The sequence below is a fragment of the Cupressus sempervirens genome, chromosome 7 (genome assembly GCF_028749045.1).
Source record: "Cupressus sempervirens isolate cs-2001-9-10 chromosome 7, ASM2874904v1, whole genome shotgun sequence".
Lineage (NCBI taxonomy): Eukaryota > Viridiplantae > Streptophyta > Pinopsida > Cupressales > Cupressaceae > Cupressus > Cupressus sempervirens.
The window spans coordinates 853,637,562-853,650,888 of record NC_143124.1 but is presented as its reverse complement, the minus strand read 5'-3'; positions in this window follow the sequence as shown (position 1 = coordinate 853,650,888).

The window sequence follows — 13,327 nt, the reverse complement described above, 5'->3', positions numbered from 1 at the left end:
TGATGACATGAAGAAATAGAAGTCTTTTTGGCCCTTTTTGTGAACATTTGTCTATAACATATTGAACTTTATCATCTTTTAGTATAAATGTTTTGAACTTTTGATGTATAAAGTATGGACATAGGGTATAAAAATAATAATTGGAGTTATATCTAAAAAGGGGTTCATTTTGTGGTAAAAATCTTTCTTCATGAATGTTTGATGTGGGTAGATCTTCTTGTAGTTGAAGAGATTGCAAAAATTGTTAGTTGAATAATTAATGCCTTTTCTTTATAAACTAATAAATGTAAATAAATGTTTGCGGGAAGTCTTGTGTGTATTAAATGTTGATCACAAGAATACAAGCTGAGTGGGAGTTAATAAAAATAAACTATGAAGGAATAGCACTAAAGCATTGATGGTATTAAAGAGAAGCGTTATGACACCATTGTAGTTGGAGACTTGGTGGAAAAGTTAGAAGGAACCTATTTTAATGAATAACAAAGTGATACTTGATAAAGTGGCTGAGCAAGGAAGTGAGCATCAATGTGATTGGTTAAACATGCAACGCACGATACCTAGATGCCTAAAAGCTTTTTAAAGTCAGATAAAAGAGCAGATCTAGCATTTGCTATGATCTATATTTGTGGGGAATTTAAGGGATAACTAATGTCTTTACAATTGCATGCTTGTAGTCTTAAGTTGTAACTAACTTTCCTTCATGAGGAAGTCGTAATTATAGGAATTTTTTATTTTTCTTTCCTTTTAAATAACACCTCATCTGTATCTATGAGATTAAGGTAGTGAGTAGACAGACAGAGTTGATAGACATCTTGTTGTTTTTTTCAAGTTATTTTAACACTGCATATTTGAATGAATACATGACTTTGCTGAGTTTCTACAATTTTATTTGAGTTTATCTTCCCTTCATTCTTCCATGGGGTCCCATGTGCAAGGTGGAGTTTACTTTAGTAAGTAGGAGTTACACTCAATTTTCTAAGTTAAGATTATAACTGTTGTTCCTCCAACCGCTAGAAATAGAATCAGTCACTATTCCTGCAATAGTAGGTGCATAGATGTATGGTTAAATAATTAGAATTTCCTTCTAAGTATTTGATCATTGTCTTTCTTTTGGATGAACTAGATTTCCTTAATGGTTATTTCATTCAAGGTAGTAGTGAATTTTAGCAAAACTAGAGCATATACTTTGTAGACATCATCTCAAGTTCACGCTCTCGAATTGACATTTAATGAAGATCAATATAGTACTTTGGTAGTAAGGGATGTCCAATCCTGTAACTAAAAAGGTGTTATATTGATTAGACAATAGGCAGTAATGCACATAATCAGGAAGAAGCCTACTAAGATGAACACCCCATTCAAAATTATAACATTCCTAATGATGTTCAAGTGTTTCTTGCAGACCTATACAACTTATAAATGTTGGAAAAAACTATTCGGGAAAAAAAAACTGAGATCTTCTTGAACCTTATCAAGGATGGTGTTAATATCCCTATGAATTTTGATAAGAGCACTTCTCTTAGACAAATCACCAAAGATGGTGCTTCAATTTTGCCAAATCCTACCATAGCACAAATATCTAGCAAAGGAAAGGAACCTATAGTGAGGAACTAGTTCTACACCTACATCAACTCTAGACAAACCCACATTCCAATTAAGTACATAACACATTCAACAAATCATTAGTGCTATGCCCAACACAACTACACATATTGGTGTTCTATAGTCAAGCCTGATGGGTCCAACTATAGAACGCTTAAACATTGGGAAAGTAGCCATCTAATAATTAGCAATCACAACACAACCAATGCAATCCTCTTGTCTACACATGCCAAAAAAATGTTGAAAACATATGTTCCTCTTTCAACATCAGTATACCAATACATTGGTCAAAGTGGTCACCATCACCTCCACTACCTCATAATCCACCTTCACCCTAAAATCCATTTGGAAACTCATACAACTTTGGAGGTGGATTCAACATCAATTCACAACCATCAATTCACAACCAACCAAGATCTAGAATAATAGTTACATAAACTCTAGAGTTTTTCCCACAACATGAGAAACAAAGGGATGAACGATTTCTCTTTTGAGGAAATTTTCACATTTCTTTTTGATAGATCCATCAACATGATACCATTTCTGCCAAAATTTGAGATTCACAAATTTGACAAATACATAGGAGAAACATGTCCCATCACACATCTCAAAGATTTTTATGTCTTATGTCAAGAAGTTTCCTATAGTGAGGATTACCTTAAGAGACTTTTCACATGAAGTCTTGAATGCCCTACACTTGAATGACTAATGAACTTACCCAGAGGATCCATCACTTCCTTCAATGATTTGACATGAAAATTTGTAGCACAATAATCATACAATATTGAAAATCATGCTTCCTTTAGTGATTTGTGCAACACAAACCAAAGAAATGATGAAATATTTTCTCATTTTATACAAAGATGATGAGACCTTGCAAACTGCATGCCCTACAAAATTGAAGACTCGCACCTTGTAGACATATTCATAAAAAATTCAATTATTGAGATGTATTTCCAAATGAGGATGGTTTGTCCTGAACACTTTGAAACATTAGTGAAGAAAGGAAAGAACCTTAAAAATAGATTCTTAGAAAAGGGTTCCATTAAAAATTATAGCTTGTTATCATCAACTAATAAAACAAACCACAATGGGAACCAAAATTCTAGTCCAAAAAAATGCTTTATGCATGATGGTGTCACTGATGTCAAGAGTATGCAAAATCTTCAAGGCAAAAATAATAACAACACCATCTATCATCATCAAAACAAAATAAATTCAAATCATGACACTTAGAATAAAAATCAAAACGACAATTAGAACAACCAATGACCTTGCAATCAAACATAGTTCTTACCTCATAACAACAATTACAATCATGACTATGACTAAAATAGAAAGTTCAATAGCTTTCACAAACTCTTAGATGCTATATTATAGAAAATAGTGGAATAGAATTTGATGTTTTTCCTGACACAAGACCTTTCAATGAAAATTAACTCAAACCCAAGTGGTATAGAGATAATGAATACTACAATCATCATTGCATCAAAGGACATGACACTAAGAAGTGTATCAAGCTCAAAATCTTCATTCAAAACCTTGTTGGTGATGGGGAAATTGAGGTCAAGGGAGGACTAGCCTCTGAAAACACTAAATTGAAGATCTTTCAAAATTTGTTTACTAATCACAACAATAACAACAATAATGGAAATGACATCACAAACAATATCAACTGAGCTCCCACACCTAATGCACTACATTAGGACTATTCTACTAATGGCATATTAGACTTTGACTCCTTGTGTGGAAAAATAGAAACAAATGATATATATGGCTTTGAGTCCATGTGTGGATGCATTGAAGAGGTAGACACCTATGAAAACACTCTTGTATTGCAAGTAGATGATCATGGGGAAACCATTCAATGGGGAAGAATTACTTTGCAAGCTTCCATTTCCAATCAGGCACCAATCTGTTAGTTCCACATGTGCATGCTACTCCATCCACTTTGTAGAGATCCACTTCTTGCTATGATGTCTAGTCTCAGTTAGGAAAGACTACTACACAAATATCAATTCTAGAGCTTCTCACCACCTCACCTATTCACAAAGAAATCCTTGAGACTTCTCTTTTAGAGTCTTGTATCCTTGAAAACATCAATGCATCTAAATTCACTACCATAATAAAAAATCTTTCCACACAACAACACCTTTTCTTCATAGATAAATATTCTTGAGGTCCTAATCACCACCATAATTTGTCACTCCACATTGAACTCTTTATACAATGACACAAAATAAAATGAGTCCTTTTAGATAATAGATCTAGTTTAAACCTATGTACATTGAACATTATCTACTTCTTGGGGCTTCCAAAAGACCTCCTAGACATTAAAAATGGATAACCACTAAAGCATATGATGAGAGAGAAAGAGAATCAAAAGAGGTTATCATGCTAACACTATATGTCAAATCAACTATCATCAACACTAAATTTCCTGTCCTAGTTTTGAACTTACCATATAACATCTTGCTCAGAAGACCATGGATACATACACTCAAAGCATTCCCATCTACTTATCATTAGTGCTTAAAACTTCCCACCAGGGAAGATAGGTCATAATTCTAGGAGATCCTTTTCCTTTTTCTTTCTGTAAGAGATTGGAAGGTGCCCAAATAAATTTTTGTCTGATCAGTGAGTTTTTTAAGGTTATACCTACATCTCTCACCATAACTAAAACACTGTCCACAATGATTCCAAATTTTGGAATGTTCAAATGGAAAGAGTACTTCTAAGAGGGGGGGTGAATCAAAAGTAACTAGTTTTTATCCTTTTAAACCTTCATTAACACATAACTAAAAGTAAAGTACATGCATGTAAACATATAAACAAAAATGAAATGAATGCATGCATCAATACATGACACAAGAGATTTGATAACCTAGAAAACCTCTAGGAATAAGAAGGTAAAACTAGGGTGGGGATGACACCCACAAAAATTATTGCAGCAATATGTTTAACCACTTCTGATGGCCTACCCTTTTCAAGGCTTTACACTGTGTCAATAGTGAGTTGATTAGAGGATTTACAAACACTTTACAAGAAGTGTCACCCTATTAAAGGATTTACAATAGGTTGTTAAACCCACATCATACATAGGATTTTCAATCACCTTCTCCAATGATTTTCCTACCTAGCTATTAAGCTAGCCTATCAATATAGGATTTTAGCATCTAATACAATGGCAAGAAAGTAATAGAATAATGAACCTGATAGTATGTAATCTCTAATTGCTAGATTTAGGCACTTGATCTACTCTCTTCTGATCTTGATCCTCTAAGATCTGATCTCTAATCTTGTCCCTTGTCCCTTGTGCTATTCTAATCTATTGGATATGAAAATGCTACTCTGTTCCTCTAAGTCTTTTCTTCTTCACATTGAAATTCAGCTATATTCTCCCCATAAACTATTCTCATTCACATACCTAATGGAGTTTTTGACCTCCTTTTAAAGATTGTGAAGACTTAGGGTTAGTTATGGATCTATGATCCATTGAATCTCAAATTCCTACTCATACCTTGCATTTTTCTCATTGATTGCACGCCTTCTCCATTTTTTAGATTGGTTGCATATAGATCACATAGTGAATGTAAATGATTCATCCTTATCCTTTTTCCTTTTTGAAATCTCTCTATGTCAACTCCAAAAATGGTTTACATCTGAGTTTATGAGGGCACAAACTCATATGTTGATTCTATGTTACTTGGCACATACCATATTACTGGTGCTCAACACATGTTACATTTATGGATTGCTCGACACCTATTACACTCTGTGTTTCTTGACACATGAATATTCTTGAATCACTTGGCACATATTATACTTTGTCTTGCTCAGCATGAACTGTGACTCAGCACCTATATACTGCTCAACATCTATTACTTGCTTGGCACCTGTTAAGATTCTGACTTGGCAACTACTATAACTCACTTGGTATACATAGTGTACTTGACATATATGGTGGAGTTGGTTAAGTGTGTTGACACTTGAATGTCAAGACCATTCTAAGATCAAAAATCTCCCTCTTTGACATGAGTGTCAAAAACACTTAACTATGCATTAATGAGCTGATCTAATTGAGTATATTCTTTATTCTTGCTTAGCATACATGTAAAATTTCAAAAATTGTTCAAAATTTTGTGAGCAACAATATACGTTATGACTCCCCATAAATTGATTATGCCTAGTCCATTCTTGAAACTAAAATTCTATGCTAATGTGCCTGATTCTCTCTATCCTTTGTCCTATTCCTATTCCCTATGCCTGTATACTATATCTGATCTATATGAGTTCCCTATTTCAAATCTATTTTCTACATGCTTATCAAAATTTTGCATCTCCCCCTCACTTTGTCTTATTCCTTGTCTCCCCCTTTTTGTCTATCTATAGACATTCCACTTTGTTCTCAAAATGAATGAAAGAATGTAACCATATTTATCAAAATTTGGTATTCTCCATATATCTATACATATCTCCATATATCGCCCCTAATGTATATATCTCCCCCTTTTTGACATTGATGTCAAAGGGTTCTAAGGAGTAATACCATACTTAGCCAAAAATGTACTATTTACCTCCAGAAGTATCTTCAAAGTTGCATCCCAATTTTCCAATGCAATGTCCAGTGACTTGTGCTAGATGGTAGTCTCTACAGCTAGGTGTACAAGTCCATCTAGGGTAGAAAGATTTGGATCTTTCTTTAGGACTATTTCTATGTATGCTTGCTCCTTGTGGAGGACCTCTAAGTGTAGGGTTATGGAGGATTAGATTTGCATCAATTTTTCCTTTATGTTTGCCTCCTTTGATGATAATACAACTAATTCCCTTTGTGTGAAGCATCTGTGAAAAATGCTTCTCACTTTAAGCTAGATTTTTTGGGAGTTGCATGCTAGAAATCTTGAGATTTCTTTCCAAGCTCATTATTCTTTGTCTAGTCTCTTGTGTGAAGTTGGAAAAATCACATAGTTTTGTACAATGAGAAAGTGTTCCCAAGTACAATTTTTACTCTTTCTAGCTTAGCTAATTCAACTTGTCCTAATGCTTTATTGCTTGATATTTTCTCATTTACTTTTCCCTAGAATTTTATTTCTGGCCTTTCCATTAAATTTACATTTGTATCATGGTCTACATTAGTCACCTATTCAACTATATCTGATAGTTGTTCTATTATAGGCCTTGTTTCATCTGGTGACTACAAGCTGAAGGCATCCATGAAGATGTCCTTTATCTCATTCAATGGTTGCCTATACTTATATTCTCTTCTCAATACTTCTTTTCTCTTTCTCCTATCTAGTGCACATTGTATTTCATTTATTTTTTCTATGGTGAGGGTGCTAGATTCATAGGATGGAATGATGATCTCTTCATCAAGTTTAGGATCTCCATAGTGAAGTATCCTAGCTACCTTTCTAGAGCTTGAGCCTAGTGTTTGAACTTATATTGATATCATATCAGTGCTTAGCTTCTAAAGAGTCTGAGTGGGAGTACCAATTTTTTGTAATTCAACCAATGTCTATATTGTAGCTTGCTCCTCATCTCTTGTTTCATCCTTCTTTTCTTCTGATTTCCCTTTATCACTAATAATTTTTGGGGGTGGACTTGTTGACTGTTCTTGTTTTCCTATATCTTCCCCTATTGCTACACTCAGCATTTAAAGTGCATCCCTTACTACTTTTGGTGGAGATGGTGGTGGAAGTAGTAGGAGTTTAGTAGCATCAAAGGTTGAAGGTGGTTCTTGTGTTTGCACCTTGACTTCTTTTGGATTTGCTACTGCCTTGTTCAGCTCATCAACACTGGATTTGTACATAGGTGATCTTTTATGTAGATTGATCAAGGATCTTTGAGAGATCCTCTACAGTTAAAGGATTGATGTTTTGACATGAAGTGTCAATAAAATCCTTTATTTTTATGGTCTTTGTAGGTGTGATAGTGGCATGAGGAGGGCTAGGAGGTGGCATATGTGTGTCTTGCACACTTTATTCTTCCTGTTCATATAATTCCTTTTCGTCTCCTTTAGCTATATTCTCTCCTTCTTCCTCCTTATTTACTTTCTCTTCTACTCTTCCATCTTCACCTTTCTTCTCCTCTTCATCTGTCTTCTCTTCCACTTTCTCTGTTGTCTCTTTTGCTTCTTTTCTCTTAGAGCTGGCCTCTACCTTATATTCCTCATCAAATACATCATCAATTTTCTTGTATACTAACTTCCACAATTTTGTGGATTTATTTACAACATCCTCTATCTTATTTTGGAATTGATGCAAAATGCTCTATATTTAGGAGAAAATTTTCTATTATGCCTTTTATTTACCTTAGCGATTTGACCTTTAGTCAAGTCTAGTAGCACTCTAGCTAGCATTGATTCTCCTATCTCCTTTTCCATTTGTAAACAAAAATTCCACTTATCTTCAACTATCTTGTATAGCTCCTTGAGTATTGTATTATCTAACTCTGAAGGTGTGTGTTTGTATTCAGCTATCATTGCATACACCGATTCCTTTATTTTATTTTACTCTTTTTTGTTAAGCTTATTAAATTCTATAGTCTTTAAACCATTCAAGTTTTCTTTTCTAATATTTACACATAACTCATCAATGGAAGACTTGGAGGGATGACTTACCACTCTAAATTGGCTATTGTCATTTGACTCTATTTTCTCCTCTTCATTAGTGTCTAGCTGTGCCACATACTTTCTTCTCTTCTTTGGTTCTTTACTAGGCTATTCACTAGCCTTCTTCTTATCTTTTGATTTTTCCTTTGCCTTTTGTGTGGATGCCCTTGTAGTAGCCCTTGTTGCTGGTGTAGGCTAGGCTTGTGCTGGCTTAGTTACCTTCTTAGGCTTGGGCTGAGTTGAAGATTGAGTTTTGGCTTTCCTTTTGGTGGCTTTGGCTTTAGTAGGTGCTTCCTCAATTTCTTCTTTCTCAGCACCTTCATTGTCCTCTCTTAGGCCATGTGTCAATTCTTTTGGCTCTTACCCTTTCTCACCTTCTTCCTCACTATCTCCTTCTACTTCTTCTACTTCTTCTTCACCTACTTCACCTTCAATGCTTTCCCCAAATGTCTTCTTTATTTTTCTTACCACTTTATCCTTCTTCTTGATGACAGAGGCTATTTTCAATTCAGTCTCAACTTTGGACTTAACAACATCATAAGTCCCAAAGTGAGGAGCATCCTTATCAATCTCTTCTACAAGTAGTGTTGTGATTTCTATTGAGGCTTCATCTACATCAAGTTTTTAATCAAATGGCCTTAGCCATCTTACTCTTGGTCTTGCTGCCTAGATATAGGTATTGTCAATGTTAACCAAAAAACATATTTCATTGATGTGTTTTTCCGCTAGGGAAATTGGTATTCTAACCCTTTGCTTCATGGATTTCTTAAAATCTTGAAAGTAACTTGTCATTTGTGCCTAAAAATTATCACCCATCTGATCAATGAACTCATTGATTTGTGTAATTGTAGTTTTGGTAGTGTTCTAGTTCACTTTTCCAATAGATGGAAACTCTTCCATGACATAAAATAATATGCACATAAGAACTAAACCAAACTTACATTGGACACCTTTTGATCTTCTTATTGCTCCCATATTTTCATTTATTTGCTGCAAAATTTTCTGATAGATCATGTGTGATCTCTCTTCATAAGCTTATAGGCTACATCCATAGCAATACATGGTACACTATTTAATTTGTTGAATAGGTAGAACTTGTGAGAAATGACTCTCACATCAAAGTTTAGAAGAGGATATGTGATCGTGTTAATTGACATGCCTCTTTTATTCCATTTAGCCCCTATGTTCTTTTCAATTACCTCTTTGGAGTCACTTCGCAAGGTTTTGGGCCATTCTAGGGTTGGAAAACCTATAACCCTATGTATTATCCTTTTTATAATTTTTACAGGTCTTGTCTCTAGCCACAAGCATCCATTATGAATTCTTCTTAAAACAATCTGTATCCATTTGGTTTTGAAACCTATAGGGTATACTAAGGTATTTGTCAATCCCTTTCTTTTGATTATTTGAAATTCGTCCTTCAAAATTTTGTTTTCACACAATTTTTCATAGGCTTGAAATATTTCAAGATCACCCACTACTCCTATTTTGCAGTTATAACACTTTCTTACATCTTGTATCATAAAAACATTTGGTGGGATAATTGGCAATGCACTAGTAGGGTCATTTTTATAGGCAACTTTGGGGATTGGCCTAAACTTAGGCTATTTGACCTCATTACTATCTAACTAGACCTCATGTCTCTCCTTTCCTTTGAGGTTCTTTAAACTAGAAGCAATTGTACTAAACTAGGGTTTACTATTAAAAATTTTAATATTACATAGCTCAACACTTAATAAATACCTTATGCTAAATTGCTATTGAGGTCAATGTTGATGGCTTCAAGATTCATGTATGATCACTCCTGCACTCTTTTTGTTCTTGCTCTATGTTCATATGATGTGAAAAGTAGAAAAAATTGATCTTATATCTTTCCAAACCTAACATTAAATGCTTAGTATGAATAGCTATACACTCAGTACTTGCAAGTTTTAGTATAACTTGGCTTCCTTGTTATTCATTTACTCAACTTCCATATCTCATTTGGCATTAACTAGACTTTCCAGCTCAGCATATACTAGAGTTTCACTCAGCATCCAAGGGTAGCTCAGCATCTTCTACAAGATTTTCAATTTTTAACTTCACATCTTTTATCATGCAGATTTCTTCTTGGCAGCACTTCTTTGTTCTTTTGGGCTGATGTATAATACATCTTTATATATATCAGCCCCATGTACCTATCTTGTGCTTAATTGGATGAAATGTGATCACTTGACCTCTTAGGTGAAGTGATCTCTCCATGGGATATACTTGATCCATCTCTTCTTTGCCATGTCTTTTTCATTTCTGCCCTAATATGTTCCACATCAACTTTTTCTTTACCATTGTTGACTTCTAATTTGGGTGCCTTGGCCTTTGTTGGGAAATTCCTGCTAACATGTCCTATCTTCAAGCAACTAAAACATGTGGTTTGGCTTAACCACCCACTGTAACTTCCTCTAAAATGTGTCCTTATGCAATTCTCTAGAATGTGTCCATACTCTTGACAATAGTGACAACTTTGCCTAGTATTGTAATCCCAAGTATAGTGGTGTGCATAGTTGTTTTTCCTTGTAGGCTAATTAGGTGTCCACATAGGCTTTGATCTATACTCAAAAGCTCTATGTCCATATTTTTTGTAGTTGTAGCAGTGATCATCAAATCTTGATGTCCTCATGGTCTTGGTTCTACAATCTTGTGTTGAGTGTCATTGCATGTTACACTTGTGACAATAACAATTGTTTTTGGACATGTCCTGCTGATTGGTGTTTCTACTCCTGCAAACATTAGTAGTGTGCCCCTTTTTATTATAGAAATGAAAAGTGGGTTTAGTGTTCTTACCTTTGTTGGTCCTTTTTATTGTAGTCTTGGATGATTCTCCTTGTTTAGTGCTAGTGTAATCAAGTCCTGAAGTATCATTACTAGCCCTTGGTGATTTTAGTAATTGTTCAAAGTACTTGATAGCCTCATTGGGTTCGTTGTAGCTTTTTGCTATCTCCTTTTCTTTCTTTAATTCATTCTGCAACTTTAGAGTGAAAATCTCAATTTCCTTCATTTTTAGTTCATGATGAGCATTCATCATTTGACTTAAGGTGTCTAGCTGCATGTTTGAGATCTTTTCAAATTCAATTGTCTTCTCCTTCAATCTATTGGTGAGATTTATCTTGTCATCTTCTATCATGGCCTTGTCTTAAATAGCTCTTTTCTTTTGTTCAATTACTTCACAAAGCATTAAGGCTTGTTATTCTTGTTCAAGCTTAAGTAATCTAATTTCTCCAAATTGTGCTCTATTTTTCTCCATTAGTTCTATTGTTTCTGCATCAAATTCCTTGGAATCTCCACTGGAAAACACTTGTGTGGTATCAATCTCCTTGTAGTGTATGTCATTTTCAGCTATGGCTATCTCCTTTCTTCTTTTCAAGGATTTTCTTAATTCCTCTCTAGCTTCTTCTACTTTGTGTAGAGCTAGGTGCACATCAATCACTTGATTGTCAATAATCTTCCCAAGTTTGAAAACTTCCATCTTCTAATCTTTTTCTCTAAGTTGTTAGGCTTCTCCTTGTGAGAACTAGAGCTCTGATACCAATTGTTGGAATGTTGAAATGGAAAGAGTACTTTTGAGAGGGTGGGGGTGAATCAGAAGTAATTAGTTTTTATCCTTTTAAACCCACATTAACACATAACTAAAAGTAAAGTACATGCATTTAAACATATAAACAAACATGAAATGAAAGCATGCATCAACACATGGCATAAGAGATTTGGTAACCCAAAAAATCTCTAGGAATGAGAAGGTAAAACTGGGGTGGGGATGACACCCACAAAAATTACTATAGCAATATGTTCAACCACTTTTGATGGTCTACCTTGTTAAAGGCCTGCCTGTTAAAGGCCTTACACTATGTCAATAGTCACCCAATTAAAGGATTTACAAACACTCTACAAGAAGTATCACCCTATTAACGGATTTACAATAGGTTGTTAAACCCACCTAATACATAGGATTTTCAATCACCTTCTCCAAAGGTTTTCCTACCTAGTTTTTAAGCTAACCTATCAATATAGGATTTCAACATCTAATACAATGGCAAGAAAGTATTAGAAAAATGAACCTGATAGTATGTAATCTCTAATTGCTAGATTCAAACACTTGATCTACTCTCATCTGATCTTGATCCTCTAAGATCTAATCTATGATCTTGTCCCTTGTCCCTTGTGTTGTTCTAATCAACTAAATATGAAAATGTCGCTATGTTCCTCTAAGTCTTTCCTTCTTCACACTAAAATTTAGCTGTATTCTCTCCATACACTATTCTCATTCACATACCTAATGGAGTTTTCAACCTCATTTTAAAGATTGTGAAGAGTTAGGGTTAGGTATGGATCTATGATCCACATTGAATCTCAAATTTTTTCTCATACCTTGCATTTTTCTCATTGGTTGTGTGCCTTCTCCATTTTTCTGATTAGTTGCATGCAAATCACATATGGAATGTAAATGATTTGTCCTTATCTATTTTCCTTTTCAAAATCTCTCTATGTCAGCTCCAAAAATGGTTTATATATGAGTTTGTGAGGGCACAAACTCATATATTGATTCTATCTTACTTGACACATACTATATTACTAGTGCTTGGCACATGTTACATTTTTGGATTGCTTGACACCTATTACACTCTGTGTTTCTTGGCACATGAATATTCTTGAATCACTTGGCACATACTATACTCTATCTTGCTTGGTTTGAACTATGACTCAACACCTGTATACTGCTCAACATCTATTACTTGCTCGACACTTGTTAAGATTTTGACTCAGAAACTACTATAACTCAATTGGCATACATAGTGTACTCAAAATATACGGTGGAGTTGGTTAAGTGTGTTGACACTCAAATGTCAAGACCATTGTAAGATCAATACCAAAGTCACCCAATATTTATTCTAGTTCCCATAAAGGAGAAGAAAAGGTTAAAGCCATCAAGGTTAATATTGCAATGATCAAGGAATGTGAGAGTATAAGTTTGAGAATACCTTGTGCATTGGACAACTATCACTCTCTCCCCAATCCTTTGGTAAACCTTCCAAAACACCTACCTCTACAAATAATAACACTATGCATGTTAATAAAATAACC